Here is a 13,796-nt window from a genome sequence, read left to right as displayed (position 1 = left end):
ACAAATTTTTTGTGCAACCAAATTAAGGATTTGAAAACAAAGAAAAAAACAAATTTTAGAAATGGAATTGCTCATTTTCTGAGTAATTAGTTTCTGTGGAAATCTATCAGTGATGGCTGTTATTTTCAAGTATAAGGATACACTAATTTTAAAGAAATGTTTGGTTTTAATAATCTCACTTGTGTTTTTTTTTCTGGAATCAGGGAAAGACGCATTACCCCAGGCTACCGGGCTTCCATTTCAGCCAGCATCCTTTATGGTTGGTCGTAGCAGTTTTATGCCATAATTCAGCCTCAGGCAACCTATGACATTGTTGACCTTGATCTTATTCCAGCTGTGTGTAGATCAGGGTGCTACATAGTCCACTGGTAATCATGCATAAAGAAAATGTCCCTGGAATTGGTTTGTCCCTACTGATTTTTTTCCAGCTCCGATTATTGTAAAGGCAGTTATTTCTGTGGCTCATTCTGAACAGTATGCCAGTTTAGACTCGGGACACACGTGGGATGGGATCTCCCCCTAGTGTTGAAACAGTGGAAACGCATCAGCAACAAACATCACAGATCAGGAATGGAGAGACCATTGAATGCTGACAGTTCACAGGAAGTTAGTAGCCTGTTTATAATTTCTGAACAGATAAGCACAATGCCAGATTGGAAAGATTTAAACAAACACCTAATTCCTCAACCCTGGGATGACAGAATAAATCAGCAAGCATCCAGAACTGATTCCTAACGGCCAAAATAAAGAGCCAGAAAATGACCGGATAGCAATTAATATTGGAGAGTTCCCAGGTTGAAAATTTTAGACAGCTGTTTAAAGTCCTCGAAGCTCAGCCTAGTGAGCTCCATTCATGGCTCTCTCTCGTTTAGGGCTGAGCACTCAGCATCTGGGACCGGGTGTGCATCTTTCTATTGGCTGATGTCCACGGCACAAAGAAGCTTCTCTGACCAAGGTGACAGCAGCTCAGGCCTATCTATGGGTATAAGCACAAATATGTAGAAGGCACATTGACAGCATGACCATTTAGCAACATACCAGTCGCGGATTCTACCCTATGGGCTTAGGAGACCATTCTTATTCAAACCACCACAGAATCTTACTGACTAGTGGGTTTCCTTAAGACGTTTGTATACACTCATAATTTTGGCTGACCTACCCTCTACACTTTCCTCCTTTCCATCCTCCTACTCTACCCTTGCTTATTCCTCTAACCCCCAGTATATATCCTCTTCTTCTTTTATTTCACATGTTTTCTGCTGTCCTTTAAACTGGTTTTTAAACTGGATTGTGAGATGGTAGATTTCTGTATGGCTTTTCATACACCCTTCGTTTGGATTGGCCCTTCCCTCCACCCCACTGGTCTTCCCTTTCTGCTTAAGTCCTTCCAACCCCAACATTTCACCTCTCCTTTTATTTTACTGACAGCGTTCAATATCCCCTCCCTTAGCATGTCCCCAAAGGCACCTCTCTAGTTTCCTGTATTCCCTTGTGATTCAAGTTAAACTCACAAAAGATTTGAAACTAGGATCCACGTATGTGCTGGTCAGTTTTTTGCTAACTTCACACAAAGTGAGTCACTTGGAAAGAGGAAACTACAACTGAGGAATCACCTGTATGAAAGCACCCTGCAGGCATGACTCTGGGGCATTTTCTTGGTTAATGATTGATGTGGAGCCCACTTAGGGGAGAGGGTGATCCTGGGATGATCAAGTCAGTGAGCAGAGTCAATCTTTCCCGCCTCCGCTCCTGTATGAATCCGATCCTGGCTTCTCTTAGTGACTGGCTGTAATTGAGACATGTAAGACAATAAAACTCTTCCTCCATAAGTTGGTTTTGGCCACAGTCTTCATCACAGCAGTAGAAAACAAACTAGGACAGCACATACGGGAAAGCATATGGTGTTTGTCTTGCTAGACCTGAGTTACCTCACTTCAGTACTTTTTCTAGTTCCTTCCATTTACCTACAATTTTCATGTCCTCATTTTTCCTCTACAGGTGAATAATCTGTGTTAGTATATACATCACACATTTCTTATCCACTCTTCAGTTGATTTTGTTTCCCAGGTATTGCAAATGAACAAATGAACAAATGAACACAATGAACACAGTGAACAGCAATGAACACGGATGTACAAATATAGAGATCAGAAGACAATTTGTTCTCTCTTTTCACCGTGTGGGTTGCAGGAATAAAACTCAGGTCTACAGCTTGGCAAGAAATGACTTTACCCACTGAGCTGTCTACCTGACTCTGGTTTGTTAGTTTTGGAGGGTCACACGCATTGTCTAGGCTGGGACTCTGTGGGATCAAGTGATCTTTTGCTCCACCTTTCACAAAACCGACAAGTGTATTGCTGTATTATCTGTCTTAGTAAGCTTCTCCAGAGAAATGGTATTTAGTAAAAGCCCCCCCCCCCCTCTCTCTCTCTCTCTCTCTCTGTGTGTGTGTGTGTGTGTGTGTGTGTGTGTGTGTGTGTGTGTGTGTGTGTAAAGGATTGAACCCACTACAGCTTTGTGAATGTTAGGCCAGTACTCCACCACTGACTGACATCTCTAGCCCTTTGGTTTGGGGGACACGGTCTTGCTGGCTTCAAACACTCAGTCCTCTTGCCTTAGCCTTCTGAAAGCTTAGTCTCTAGGCATGCCCACACTCAGACTATTTTTTAAATTGTATTTATATATTGACTTTCAGATTATGTTTTAAGATGAGAATAAGCTTCAATACATTATTAATCATAATGCTCTCTGCTGGTTTGCTTTTTTAGCTATTTTATTGAGTTCTTATACCTCTACCTTCCTTTCAACCCTTATTCCACCCTAATCCCTTCCAACCACCTCCCCAACACTAAATAGGAGAGAAAGGTTAGAGGTGAAGGGGGATATAAACATCTTTAGGATTAGGGACATTTAGTAACCAAGTCAAATCTTCATTATCAGAATATCCAGCAGACCAGCAAACCAGCAATCCAGCGAAAGCAAATGCAACAGGGACCAGCAGTACCCAATTTTTTTACTTCTTTTTACCTCCTCCTCCTCTTCCTCTTCCTCCTCTTCTTCTTCCTCCTCCTCTTCCTCTTCCTCCTCCTCTTCTTCTTCCTCCTCCTCTTCCTCTTCCTCCTCCTCCTCTTCTTCCTCCTCCTCCTCCTCTTCCTCCTCCTCTTCTTCCTCCTCCTCCTCCTCTTCCTCCTCTTCTTCCTCTTCCTCTTCCTCCTCTTCTTCCTCTTCCTCTTCCTCCTCTTCCTCTTCCTCTTCCTCCCCTTCCTCCTCTTCTTCTTCCTCTTCCTCCTCCTCCTCTTCCTCCTCCTCTTCCTCCTCCTCTTCCTCCTCTTCCTCCTCTTCCTCCTCCTCTTCCTCCTCTTCTTCCTTCTCCTCTTCCTCTTCTTCCCCTCCGCCTCTCCCTCTCTCTCCTCTTCCTTTTCTTCCTCCTCCTTCTTCATAGCACCTCCTGCCCCTCTCAGGGCTCTGACATTTATTCCCTCTCCAGAGTCTCCAGAATTAATCTATCTGCAGCTGACCAAAAAAAAGATGCTCTTCCTAGAGCACTAGACAATTATAATGGCTGTGGATAAGTAAAGCAGTCCCATATCCCACACTTGGCATTAAAACAAAAAAAATTCACATAACCTAACTGGGTTTTTCCCGATAATTTTTTTATTCACTTTACATCCCAATTACAACCCGCCTCCCTCCTCTCCTCCCCATTGTCCTGTCCTCTTCTCCTCAGAGAAAAGGAGTCTCCCTTGGGTACTACCCAACCCTGGGACATCTAGTCACAGCAGGACTAGGCGCATCCTCTCCCACTGAGGTCCAATCAGGCAGTCCAAGTAGGGGGAAAGGGATCCAATGGCAGAGAACAGAGACCAAGAACCTACCCCTTTCCCACAAGAAGACCAAGTTGCACATTTGCCACTAACGTGTGTGGGGTCTAGGTCCTGCCCCTGAATGGTCCATAGCTGGTGGCTCGGGCTCTGTGAGCCCCCATGGTTCCAGGTTAGTTGACTCTGTGGGTTTTCTTTTGGTGTCCTTGACTCCTCTGGCTTGCTCACTTCTGTCCCTCACTCCTCCACAAGACTCCCTGAGCTCCTCCTGATGTTTGGCTGGAGGTCTGCATCTGTATCCATTCACTACTGAATGAAGCCTCTCAGAACACAATTATGCTAGGTTCCTGTCTGCAAGCATAGAAGAGTATCATTAGTAATGTCGGGTTGGCTCTCTCACATGGGATGAATCATGAACTGAGGCAGTCATTGGTTGACTGTTCCCTCAGCCTCTACTCCACCTTTATCTCTGCACATCAAGGAAAGACAGATTCTGGGTTGAAGGTTTTGTGTGTGGATTGATGTCCTCATTTCTCCTCTGGAAGTCTTAGGAATCTCAGATAGAGTCACCCTGTAGACTCCCTTTATCCCCCCTGCCATCCCAGGCCTCCAGCTAGTCACCAGAGATGCCCCTTCATTCTCACTCCTAGCCCTCTCCTACCTCCCCTTACCTACCCTCCCCATCCCCACACCTAATCGCCATCCCCATTCTCCTCCTCTCCCCCGTCTTACCCATGTCCTTCTTTCCAGCCACCTCAGATGACTATTCAGTCTCACCTTGAGTGAGATGCACGTATCCTCCTTTAGGACCTCCAATTTACCCAGTTTCTTTGGGTCTGTGGATTGTAGCATGATTTTCCTGTGCTTTATGGCTAATGTCTACTTAGAAGTGAGTACACACTACACATGTTTTTCTGCTCTGGGTTACCTCACTCAGAACAATCTCCTCAAGTTCTATCCATTTGCCTTCAAAACTCATGATGTCTTGGTTTTTAATAGCTTAGAAGTATTCCACTGTGTAGCTACACCACATTTTCTTTGTCCATTCTTCATTTGAGGGGTATTTAGGTTGTTTCCACTTCCCGGCTTTTATGAATGAAGCTGCTATGAACACAGTTGAGCAAGTGTCCCTGTGAGGCATCTTTGGGGTCTATGCCCAGGAGTGGTATAGCTGGGTCTTCAGGTAGAATTATTCCTAGTTTTCTGAAAAACCACCAAGTTGATTTCCAAAGTGGTTGTACTAGTTTTCACTCCCACCAGCACTGAAAGAGTGTTCTCCCTTGCTCTACCCCCACCCAGTGTGCGCTGTCACTTGAGTGTTCTTAGCCATTCTAATGGGTGTAAGGTGGAATCTCAGGGTTGTTTGATTTCTGTTTCCCCGATGATCAAGGACATTGAACATTTTAAGTGCTTCTTGGCCATTCAAGATTACTCTAGTGAAAAGTGTAGCTTTGTACTTCATTTTTTAAAAATGGATTATTGGTTCCTTGGTGTCTAATTTCTTTAGTACTTTATGTATTTTGGATATTAGTCCTCTGGTGGATGTAGGGTTGATGGATATCTTTTCCCAATGTGTAGGCTGCCATTTTGTCTTCTTGACAGAGTCCTTTTCCTTACAGAAGCTTTTCGGTTTCTTGAGGTCCCACTTATCAGTTGTTGATCTCAGAGCCTGAGCAGAGTTCCCCCAGTCTCTGCTTCAGTTCGTCCAGGTTGCTGTCTTGAGCTTGTACCTTGATTTTCCATGATGGTGGATTATAAGTGTAAGCTGAAGTAACACTTTTCCTTCCCAGGTTGTTTTTAGTCAAGGTGTTTATCACAGCAATAGAAAGCAAACTGAAATAAACCTCAAAACGCCTGACTCCTGAAGTATTGGGGATTTTTATTGTTTTGTTTTGCCGTTTGTTGTTTGTTTTTAGATTTTAGAACACACACACACACACACACACACACACACACACACACACACACACAGAGAGAGAGGTATATCTTAGTAGTGGGACCCAAATACAGATTTGAAATTCACTTGTAATTTAAAATAATCTTATATAAATAACTTGAACATATTTAACTGTCGATATTTTTTAGACCAACTTTTTCTCAGCATGCTTTTTGGACTGGCCACCAGCTCGTGAGCCTCCTTGCCTCATCCTCCTGAGAGCTGAGATTATGGGTATGTGTTAATATGCAACCTGAAAGTACCACAGTGCATGTAGTGCTTTTGGTACATTTTACCTTGATTGCCATCTGTCGCATGAAGTGACTGTATAATTTTTCTACTTGTAGTATCATTTCTATGCTCAAAAAGTTTTGGATTTTGGAGCGTTTTGCATTTGGATTTTCATATTAGAGATGCTTAACTCATACTACACTAGCCCTATCTTATAGATGAAGAAATAGGCAGATATCCTGCAAATTCCCGAAAGCTACTATGTATGGAAACAAAGGATTTCTACTAGATCTTCATAAATCTGTGCTGGAGGCCAGAAAAAATAGTTTTGAGGCTGCAATTTAAACATAATCCAGCAATAGTAGGAAGGTGTAGTAATACTTATTGACTGGATGTATAGACTAGTGTTGATTTATATATTAGTGCCAACCATTAGTAAAGTTAACAAAATTCGAACTGTCCTCCAAGTTCATTAATATATTAGTTATCTATCACCGAGCAACAAACTATGCCCAACTTCTTGTTGGATGTGTGCCTAGAGTTTAAAGAGAACATTTAATATGAAGCATTTTCATTTATTTATTGATTCATTCATTCATTCATTGGGTTTTTTTTTTCAAAACAGAGTCTCACTGTATAGCCCTGAGTGTTCTAGAACTCACTCTGTACACCAGGCTGGCCTCGAACTCAAGAAATCCACCTGCCTCTGCCTCTCCAATGCTGATGTTAAAGACATGCACCACCAGTGCCCAGCCTCATGATGAAACATTTTCTCAGGGGTAGAGAGTAAGGGACACATGGCCAGGGTGACTCTAGCTCTGAGTCTCGCATAAGTTTGTTCCATGTCTTGTCAGCTTCAGTGGGACAGGGGAATCTTTCTCCATGCTCACTTGTATTTCTACCCTTCCGTTAGTACTGGCTGCTGACCAGATGCTTTTGTTTCTAGCCAGATGGACCTCTTCAAAGACTGTGTGGGTGTCCTCACGCCATGGTGGCTAGTTTCCGCAAGCACTAGTGATGAAGGGGTGTGTGTAGCAAAATGCAGAGAGAGGAAAGAGAGAGAAGGACAGAAATAGAGTGTTCTCCAGATGGAAGGACACCATCCCTTCTACCCTACACATGGGGCTGTGATGGGCACACGCCTTGCTTTATGTGTCAAGCACCTGCCACACGGTTACTCACACCTCCTCAGTCTTACTCAAACTTCTTTTCTGTGTGCCGTTCAATGAATCACGCACTGTCAGACCATGGGCTTTACAAGAGGTGAGACATCTATCATCAAACGTAAATATTTACGCAATCTAACTGGAGTGTCAGCTGTGGTTAGACAGTGATCTGCTACTTAGATAGTGTTTGGCCCATTTACCTATTTGCACAGGTTGTACAGGCCACATGGCTCCTTTCCCTCTCTTGTTGGTTGGTGTTAGGGACTGGTCGAGGGCACCATGTGTACAGACCACACTCGCTCCAGCTGCAGCAAACCCGCCATCTGCCATCCCTTCCGGAATCCTGGAACATACATCTGTTTGGATTCCTCGGTTCAAGATTCTGGTTTCGATGCATTCTGTGTCTTTACCAGAGTCCTTCATTGTTAAGTAAAAGTTTCCCCTTCTTTTAAAACAAATCTTTACTATTTTATGTGTGGGGGTGTTTTGCTTACATGTATGTTGTGTCAAGTGTGTTCAGTGCTCGTAGAAGGATGCCAGAAGATGCTGTTGGATTCCCTGGAACTGGAGTTATAGATGGTTATGAGTTGCTACCTAGGTCCTAGGAATCAAATCCGAGTCCTCTGGAAGGGCAGCCAAGTGCTCTTAACTGCAGACTCACCACTACAGTTCCCAAGTTTTCTCTTCTTAATCTCTGCAGTGGGTATTTTCCAAGTCATTACTCCCTCGAACACTGAATTAATGTTGTGTGTTCATGAGTTTAATCATAGGTTTTTTTGACTGAGTTGGGAAGTATAAGAGGGTGCTTAGTCTTTTTACTTTCCTTTTCTTTCTTGCTCTTTCTTCTAATTCTTTTTTTTCATTCTGTGCTTGCTTCCTTCCTTTTGGATCTTCTGCTGCTAGAGTTTGAGCCCAGGGGCCCGTGAATGCCTAACAAGTGATGTACACTGAGCTATACCCATAGCTGCAGAGTGTTTGTATTACAATTTAAAGTAAATCTTAGGGGGAAATGAAACCAGATTCTTAGCCAAAATCTTACATGGCCTCTATCCTACTTATTAATAAAGTCCTTTGTCCATGTTCCCCCCACGCCCACTCACTGCTGAAGTCTCATGACCAGGCTTCCACTGTATTTCTCTCACCATTCTCCCACCAGAATGCCACACTATGCTCTGTGTTCAGCAGGAATTTTTCTAGCCTGGAGTATCAAAAATGTCCACATTCGTCACACAAACCAGTTCCAGAGGCCTAAGAACCACGTACGTGTTCAGATTTATCACAGTAACAGCCCCACTCCTAGTACCAATGTTCTTTCCTAGTCACTTCTTTCCTGTTACTATAATAAAAATATCCTGACAAAACAACATTTAAGGAAGAAAGTGTTTGCTTTGGCTCAGAATTCAAGGGTGAAGTACATCACGGTAAGGGGGTCCTGGTAGCTGAGCTTGATGGAGCTGGTCACTTTGCATTCACAGTCGGGATGCAGACAATGATGCTGGCACTCAGTTTGCTTTCTCCTTTCTGGGCTTTTCAGGACCCAAGCCTAGGGGATGGTGTAACCCACTTTAAAAAAAAAAGACCTATTTATTTTATTTTATGTGTATGGGTCTTTTGCCTACATGGCCAGAGTTACTCCCTAGCTACTTCCTAGCAACAGTTAATCAAAGATTAGTCTGATTGTTTCAGATATACTGAAACTGTGTATGATTGTACACAGTCTTGCTTTAGAGCACCCACCTATTCACTTGTAGTCATTCTATTAGATGTCTTACTCAGTGTCCCAGTGCTGTGAAGAGACTCCATCAAGCAATTCCTATCAAGGAAAGCATTTCACTGGAGCTGGCTTACAGTTCAGAGGTTTAGTCTGTTATTCTCATAGCACAGAACACAGTGGCGCACAGCAGACTTGGTGCTGGAGAGTAGCTGAGAGTTCTACATTGCAACCAGCAGGCAACAGACAGTGGGAGGAGGATAGGAGAAAGGAAGAGAGAGAGAGAGAGAGAGAGAGAGAGAGAGAGAGAGAGAGAGAGAGAGAGAGAGAGGAGAGTGAGAGTCCAAATCTACTCCATCTTGGGACCAGCCTCCATCTTAAAGAAAAGAAAAGAGAAAAAAAAAAAAAAGCTTGGGAACTTGACCTACAGCAAAACCCAAGCTGTAGCCTGTACCAGGAAAGGCACCACGGCTTGTCCTTGGCTAGAGTCACCCCTAGCTACTTCCTAGCAACGGTTAATCAAAGATTAGTCTAATTGTTTCAGATGTACTTTCAGACCATTTGTGAATGTACACAGTCTTGCTTCAGAGCACCCACCCAGTGGCTTATAGTCATTCTATTAGATGCCTGCCACTGGACACCCCACCCTCCCCCTCACTTGCTCCTGTTTTCCTATAAAAACTTGTCCTGCTAAGGGTTCAAGGCTACTCTGCCTTCCCTTCCTGTCCTGCTGTGTTAGAGTTGGGTTGGTGGGGAGCCCAATCCTGAGCTTGTAATAAAGAGACCCTTAATGCCATTACATCAGAAACGGCTCCTTGGTTGTCTTTTGGGGTTCATGAATGCTTCCTGGCACAACAGAGGGGGGAGCACCTGACTTGAACATTTGTACCCTCAAAGCCCATTTCCAATGACATACTTCCTCCAACAAGGTCACACCTCCTAATAGTGCCACTCCCTGGTGTTCAAGCAGTCAAATCTATGAGCTGATGAGTTTCATTCTTATTCAAACTACCATACATATGTATGTGCACTACATGTGTGTCTGGTACCCACAGAAGTCAGAAGGTGCCATATTCCAGGAACCGGAATTAAGGATAGTTGTGAACCACAGTGTGGTGCTAGGAACAAAACCCATGTACTCTTCAAAAGGAACAAGTGCTCTTAACCACTAAGACATCTCTCTAACCCTGTTTGTAGAGTGGATATTCCCACTTAAATTAACCTGATTACAATAATTCCTCACAGGCATGGCCAGAGGCCAAAGCAATCTAAATAATCCCTCACAAGTATGCCCAGAACTTTGTCTCCTAGGTGACAATAGATCCTAACAAGTTAAAAACAAGATAGGCCACCATAGTCACTGTAACTTTGGTTCTTCCAAGTGGCTCATGTATGTGGAATCATGTGGTTTGTCTTTTTGTATGTAGTTTATTTCACTCAGCATAACATCTTCTATAGCAGATTCCAGTTTCCTTTAAAAAAAGAAAAAAGAAAAAATCCTGAATGAAATTTCATTCCACTGCAGTAATATTCTGACATATATAACTCCTTTTGTCCCCACCTCTGCCTGTGAGCTGACATGTTTCTACTTTTCGGTAGTTGTGATTAATGCTATTATGAATATTGGTGCACAAAAATATGCTTATGCCAATGCTATAAATGATTTTTGGTATGTATTCCACAGTAGAACTGAGACAGATAAAATGACCTAACTTTCTCTAACAGTTTTTGGCTCAGTGTTACACACTATTAAATACTGTAAAAGCATTGTTAATGTTTCAGGTTTTGTTTTTGACACTGAATCTTGCTATGCAGCCCAGGTTGGCTTTGAACTGTCATTGGCTTTTGTAGTGGTTTGAATAGGTTGTTCCCCATAGACTCATATGTTTGAATATGCTTGGCCCAGGGAATGGCACTATTGGAAGTGGCCTTGTTGGAGGAACTGTGTCATTGTGGGGTGGACTTTAAGACTGTCCTCCTAATGCCGAATGGCTGAGAAACACCTAAAGAAATGTTCAACATCTTCAGTCATAAGAGAAATGCAAATCAAAACAACCCTGAGATTTCACCTCACACCAGTGAGAATGGCTAAGATCAAAAACTCAGGTGACAGCAGATGCTGGAGAGGATGTGGAGAAAGAGGAACACTCCTCCAATGTTGGTGGGGTTGCAGACTGATACAACCATTCTGGAAATCAGTCTGGAGGTTCCTCAGAAAATTGGACATTGAACTGCCTGAGGATCCAGCTATACCTCTCTTGGGCATATACCCAAAAGATGCCCCAACTTATAAAAAAGACACGTGCTCCACTATGTTCATCGCAGCCTTATTTATAATAGCCAGAAGCTGGAAAGAACCCAGATGCCCTTCAACAGAGGAATGGATACAGAAAATGTGGTACATCTACACAATGGAATATTACTCAGCTATCAAAAACAATGACTTTATGAAATTCGTAGGCAAATGGTTGGAACTGGAAAATATCATCCTGAGTGAGCTAACCCAATCACAGAAAGACACACATGGTATGCACTCATTGATAAGTGGCTATTAGCCCAAATGCTTGAATTACCCTAGATGCCTAGAACAAAGGAAACTCAAGACGGATGATCAAAATGTGAATGCTTCACTCCTTCTTTAAAAGGGGAACAAGAATACCCTTGGCAGGAAAGAGAGAGGCAAAGATTAAAACAGAGACTGAAGGAACACCTTCAGAGCCTGCCCCACATGTGGCCCACACATATACAGCCACCCAATTAGACAAGATGGATGAAGCAAAGAAGTGCAGGCCGACAGGAGCCAGATGTAGATCGCTCCTGAGAGACACAGCCAGAATACAGCAAATACAGAAGCGAATGCCAGCAGCAAACCACTGAACTGAGAATAGGACCCCCGTTGAAGGGATCAGAGAAAGAACTGGAAGAGCTTGAAGGGGCTCGAGACCCCATATGTACAACAATACCAAGCAACCAGAGCTTCCAGGGACTAAGCCACTACCTAAAGACTATACATGGACTGACCTTGGACTCTGACCTCATAGGTAGCAATGAATATCCTAGTAAGAGCACCAGTGAAAGGGGAAGCCATGGGTCCTGCTAAGACTGAACCCCCAGTGAACTAGAGTGTTGGGGGGAGAGCGGCAATGGGGGGAGGGTGGGGAGGGGAACACCCATAAGGAAGGGGAAGGGGAGGGGGAGGGGGATGTTTGCCCGGAAACCGGGAAAGGGAATCACACTCGAAATGTATATAAGAAATACTCAAGTTAATAAAAAAAAAAAATCAGAGCAGTTCTGATGATAGGATAAGCTAATATTTTTACAGTCTCTCAATATAAGAGTAGGATTACAGATTTGTGTTAAAATTTTCATGAGAAGAAATAAAACTAGTACATTGTATTTTATTGCCCATGATAATAAATGTGATGAGTATTCACTATAGTGATACTGAAACAAATCATAAAAATATGACTTCAGCTAGGCATGATGGTAAATTTCTGAGTTTGAAACTAACCTGTTCTATATAGTGAAATGTCAGGCCAACTCACCTACACATAAGGCCTAGTCTCAATAAAGATAAAAATACTTCAAAAAAAAAAAAAAAAAGACTGTCCTCCTAGCTGCCTGGAAGATAGGCTTCTCCTGTTTGCCTTTGGAACAAGATGTAGAACTCTCAGTTACTCCTGTATCTTGCCTGCCTGGATGCTGCCATGTTCCCACCTTGATGACAATGGACTAAACCTCAGAACCTGTAAGCCAGCCCCAAATAAATGTCCTTTATAAGAATTGCCTTGGTCATGATGTCTCTTAACAGCAATGGAAACCCTAAGACAACTTTCTTACCTCATCCTTTTACTGGGACTATAAACAAGTGCTATCATCCTTAATGGGAACAATTGGCCTTTATTGTAAGCATTCCACTTAATGTTTATTTTCCCACTAACTTAAATGTTGTGGGACTGGAGCAATTAGCCCATTCCCTGGCTCCTCTTTCCATGTGTGGAAGACTGTCAGTCAAGCACTTCCTTTTTAGGATACCTTAAGTATGGTTTGGCTATTTTGAATGGTTCTCTGATACCTTAAGAAAGATAGAGCGTGACCACAGCTGCTTATTGACAAAATATCTGGTTGCAGAAGGCTCTAATCAAACAGTATTTAAAATCACTTGTGCTGGATGTCTGCCTTCACAAGCCCTGCTAAACCCTAGCAGCCATTTTTGCCTATACCAGAAAGGGTACCTTCCCTTTGTGGCTCAAAAAAAGGCTTGTGATTGGTGCATACTGTCTTTTATTTTCATGAGGGGCTCTGTATCCCACACACCCTTTCTGGCTATGTAAGTAAATTCTCCAGAACATCTTTTGGGGTTAGCTTGGGGATTCCCTTCTGTGTGGCACTACAAAAAGGTTTCTGTTGGGACAAGAGGTGCTCTATGGTTAAGAGTGCATACAATTCTTCCAGAGGACCTGCATCAGGTGGCTCACAACTACCTATACTTCTTCCTCCAGCCAATTCTAGCTGATTGGCCTCCCAGGCACCTGCATGCATGTGCACAAACCATATATATATATATGTATATATATATCCTCTGCTGAAAGTGTGTGTGTGTGTGTGTGTGTGTGTGTGTGTGTTGTGTAGGCCAAGTGTATGTGAGCATGCAGATTTATATGCATGCAGAGTGGGATACCAGGCATCTTCATACCTTCCTCTGTTATTGTCCTATCACAAGTCAGAGTCTCTCACCAAGCCAGCGGTTCACAGTATCTTTTGCTAGACTGGCTGGCCAGCAAGCTTTCAGGACCCACCTCTTTCTGCCTCTCAGTGCTGGGGATACAGCAATGTGTCTGGCTTTATATTTGGATTTGAGGATTCAAAGTCAGGTCCTTCTCTTTGAAGAGCAAGTGTTCTTACCCATTCATCTATCTCTCCAACCCCCA

Source organism: Rattus norvegicus, chromosome 4, assembly GCF_021556685.1.
Source record: "Rattus norvegicus strain SHRSP/BbbUtx chromosome 4, alternate assembly SHRSP_T2T, whole genome shotgun sequence".
In the NCBI taxonomy this organism is placed as follows: domain Eukaryota; kingdom Metazoa; phylum Chordata; class Mammalia; order Rodentia; family Muridae; genus Rattus; species Rattus norvegicus.
Note: the sequence above shows the minus strand (reverse complement) of the source record.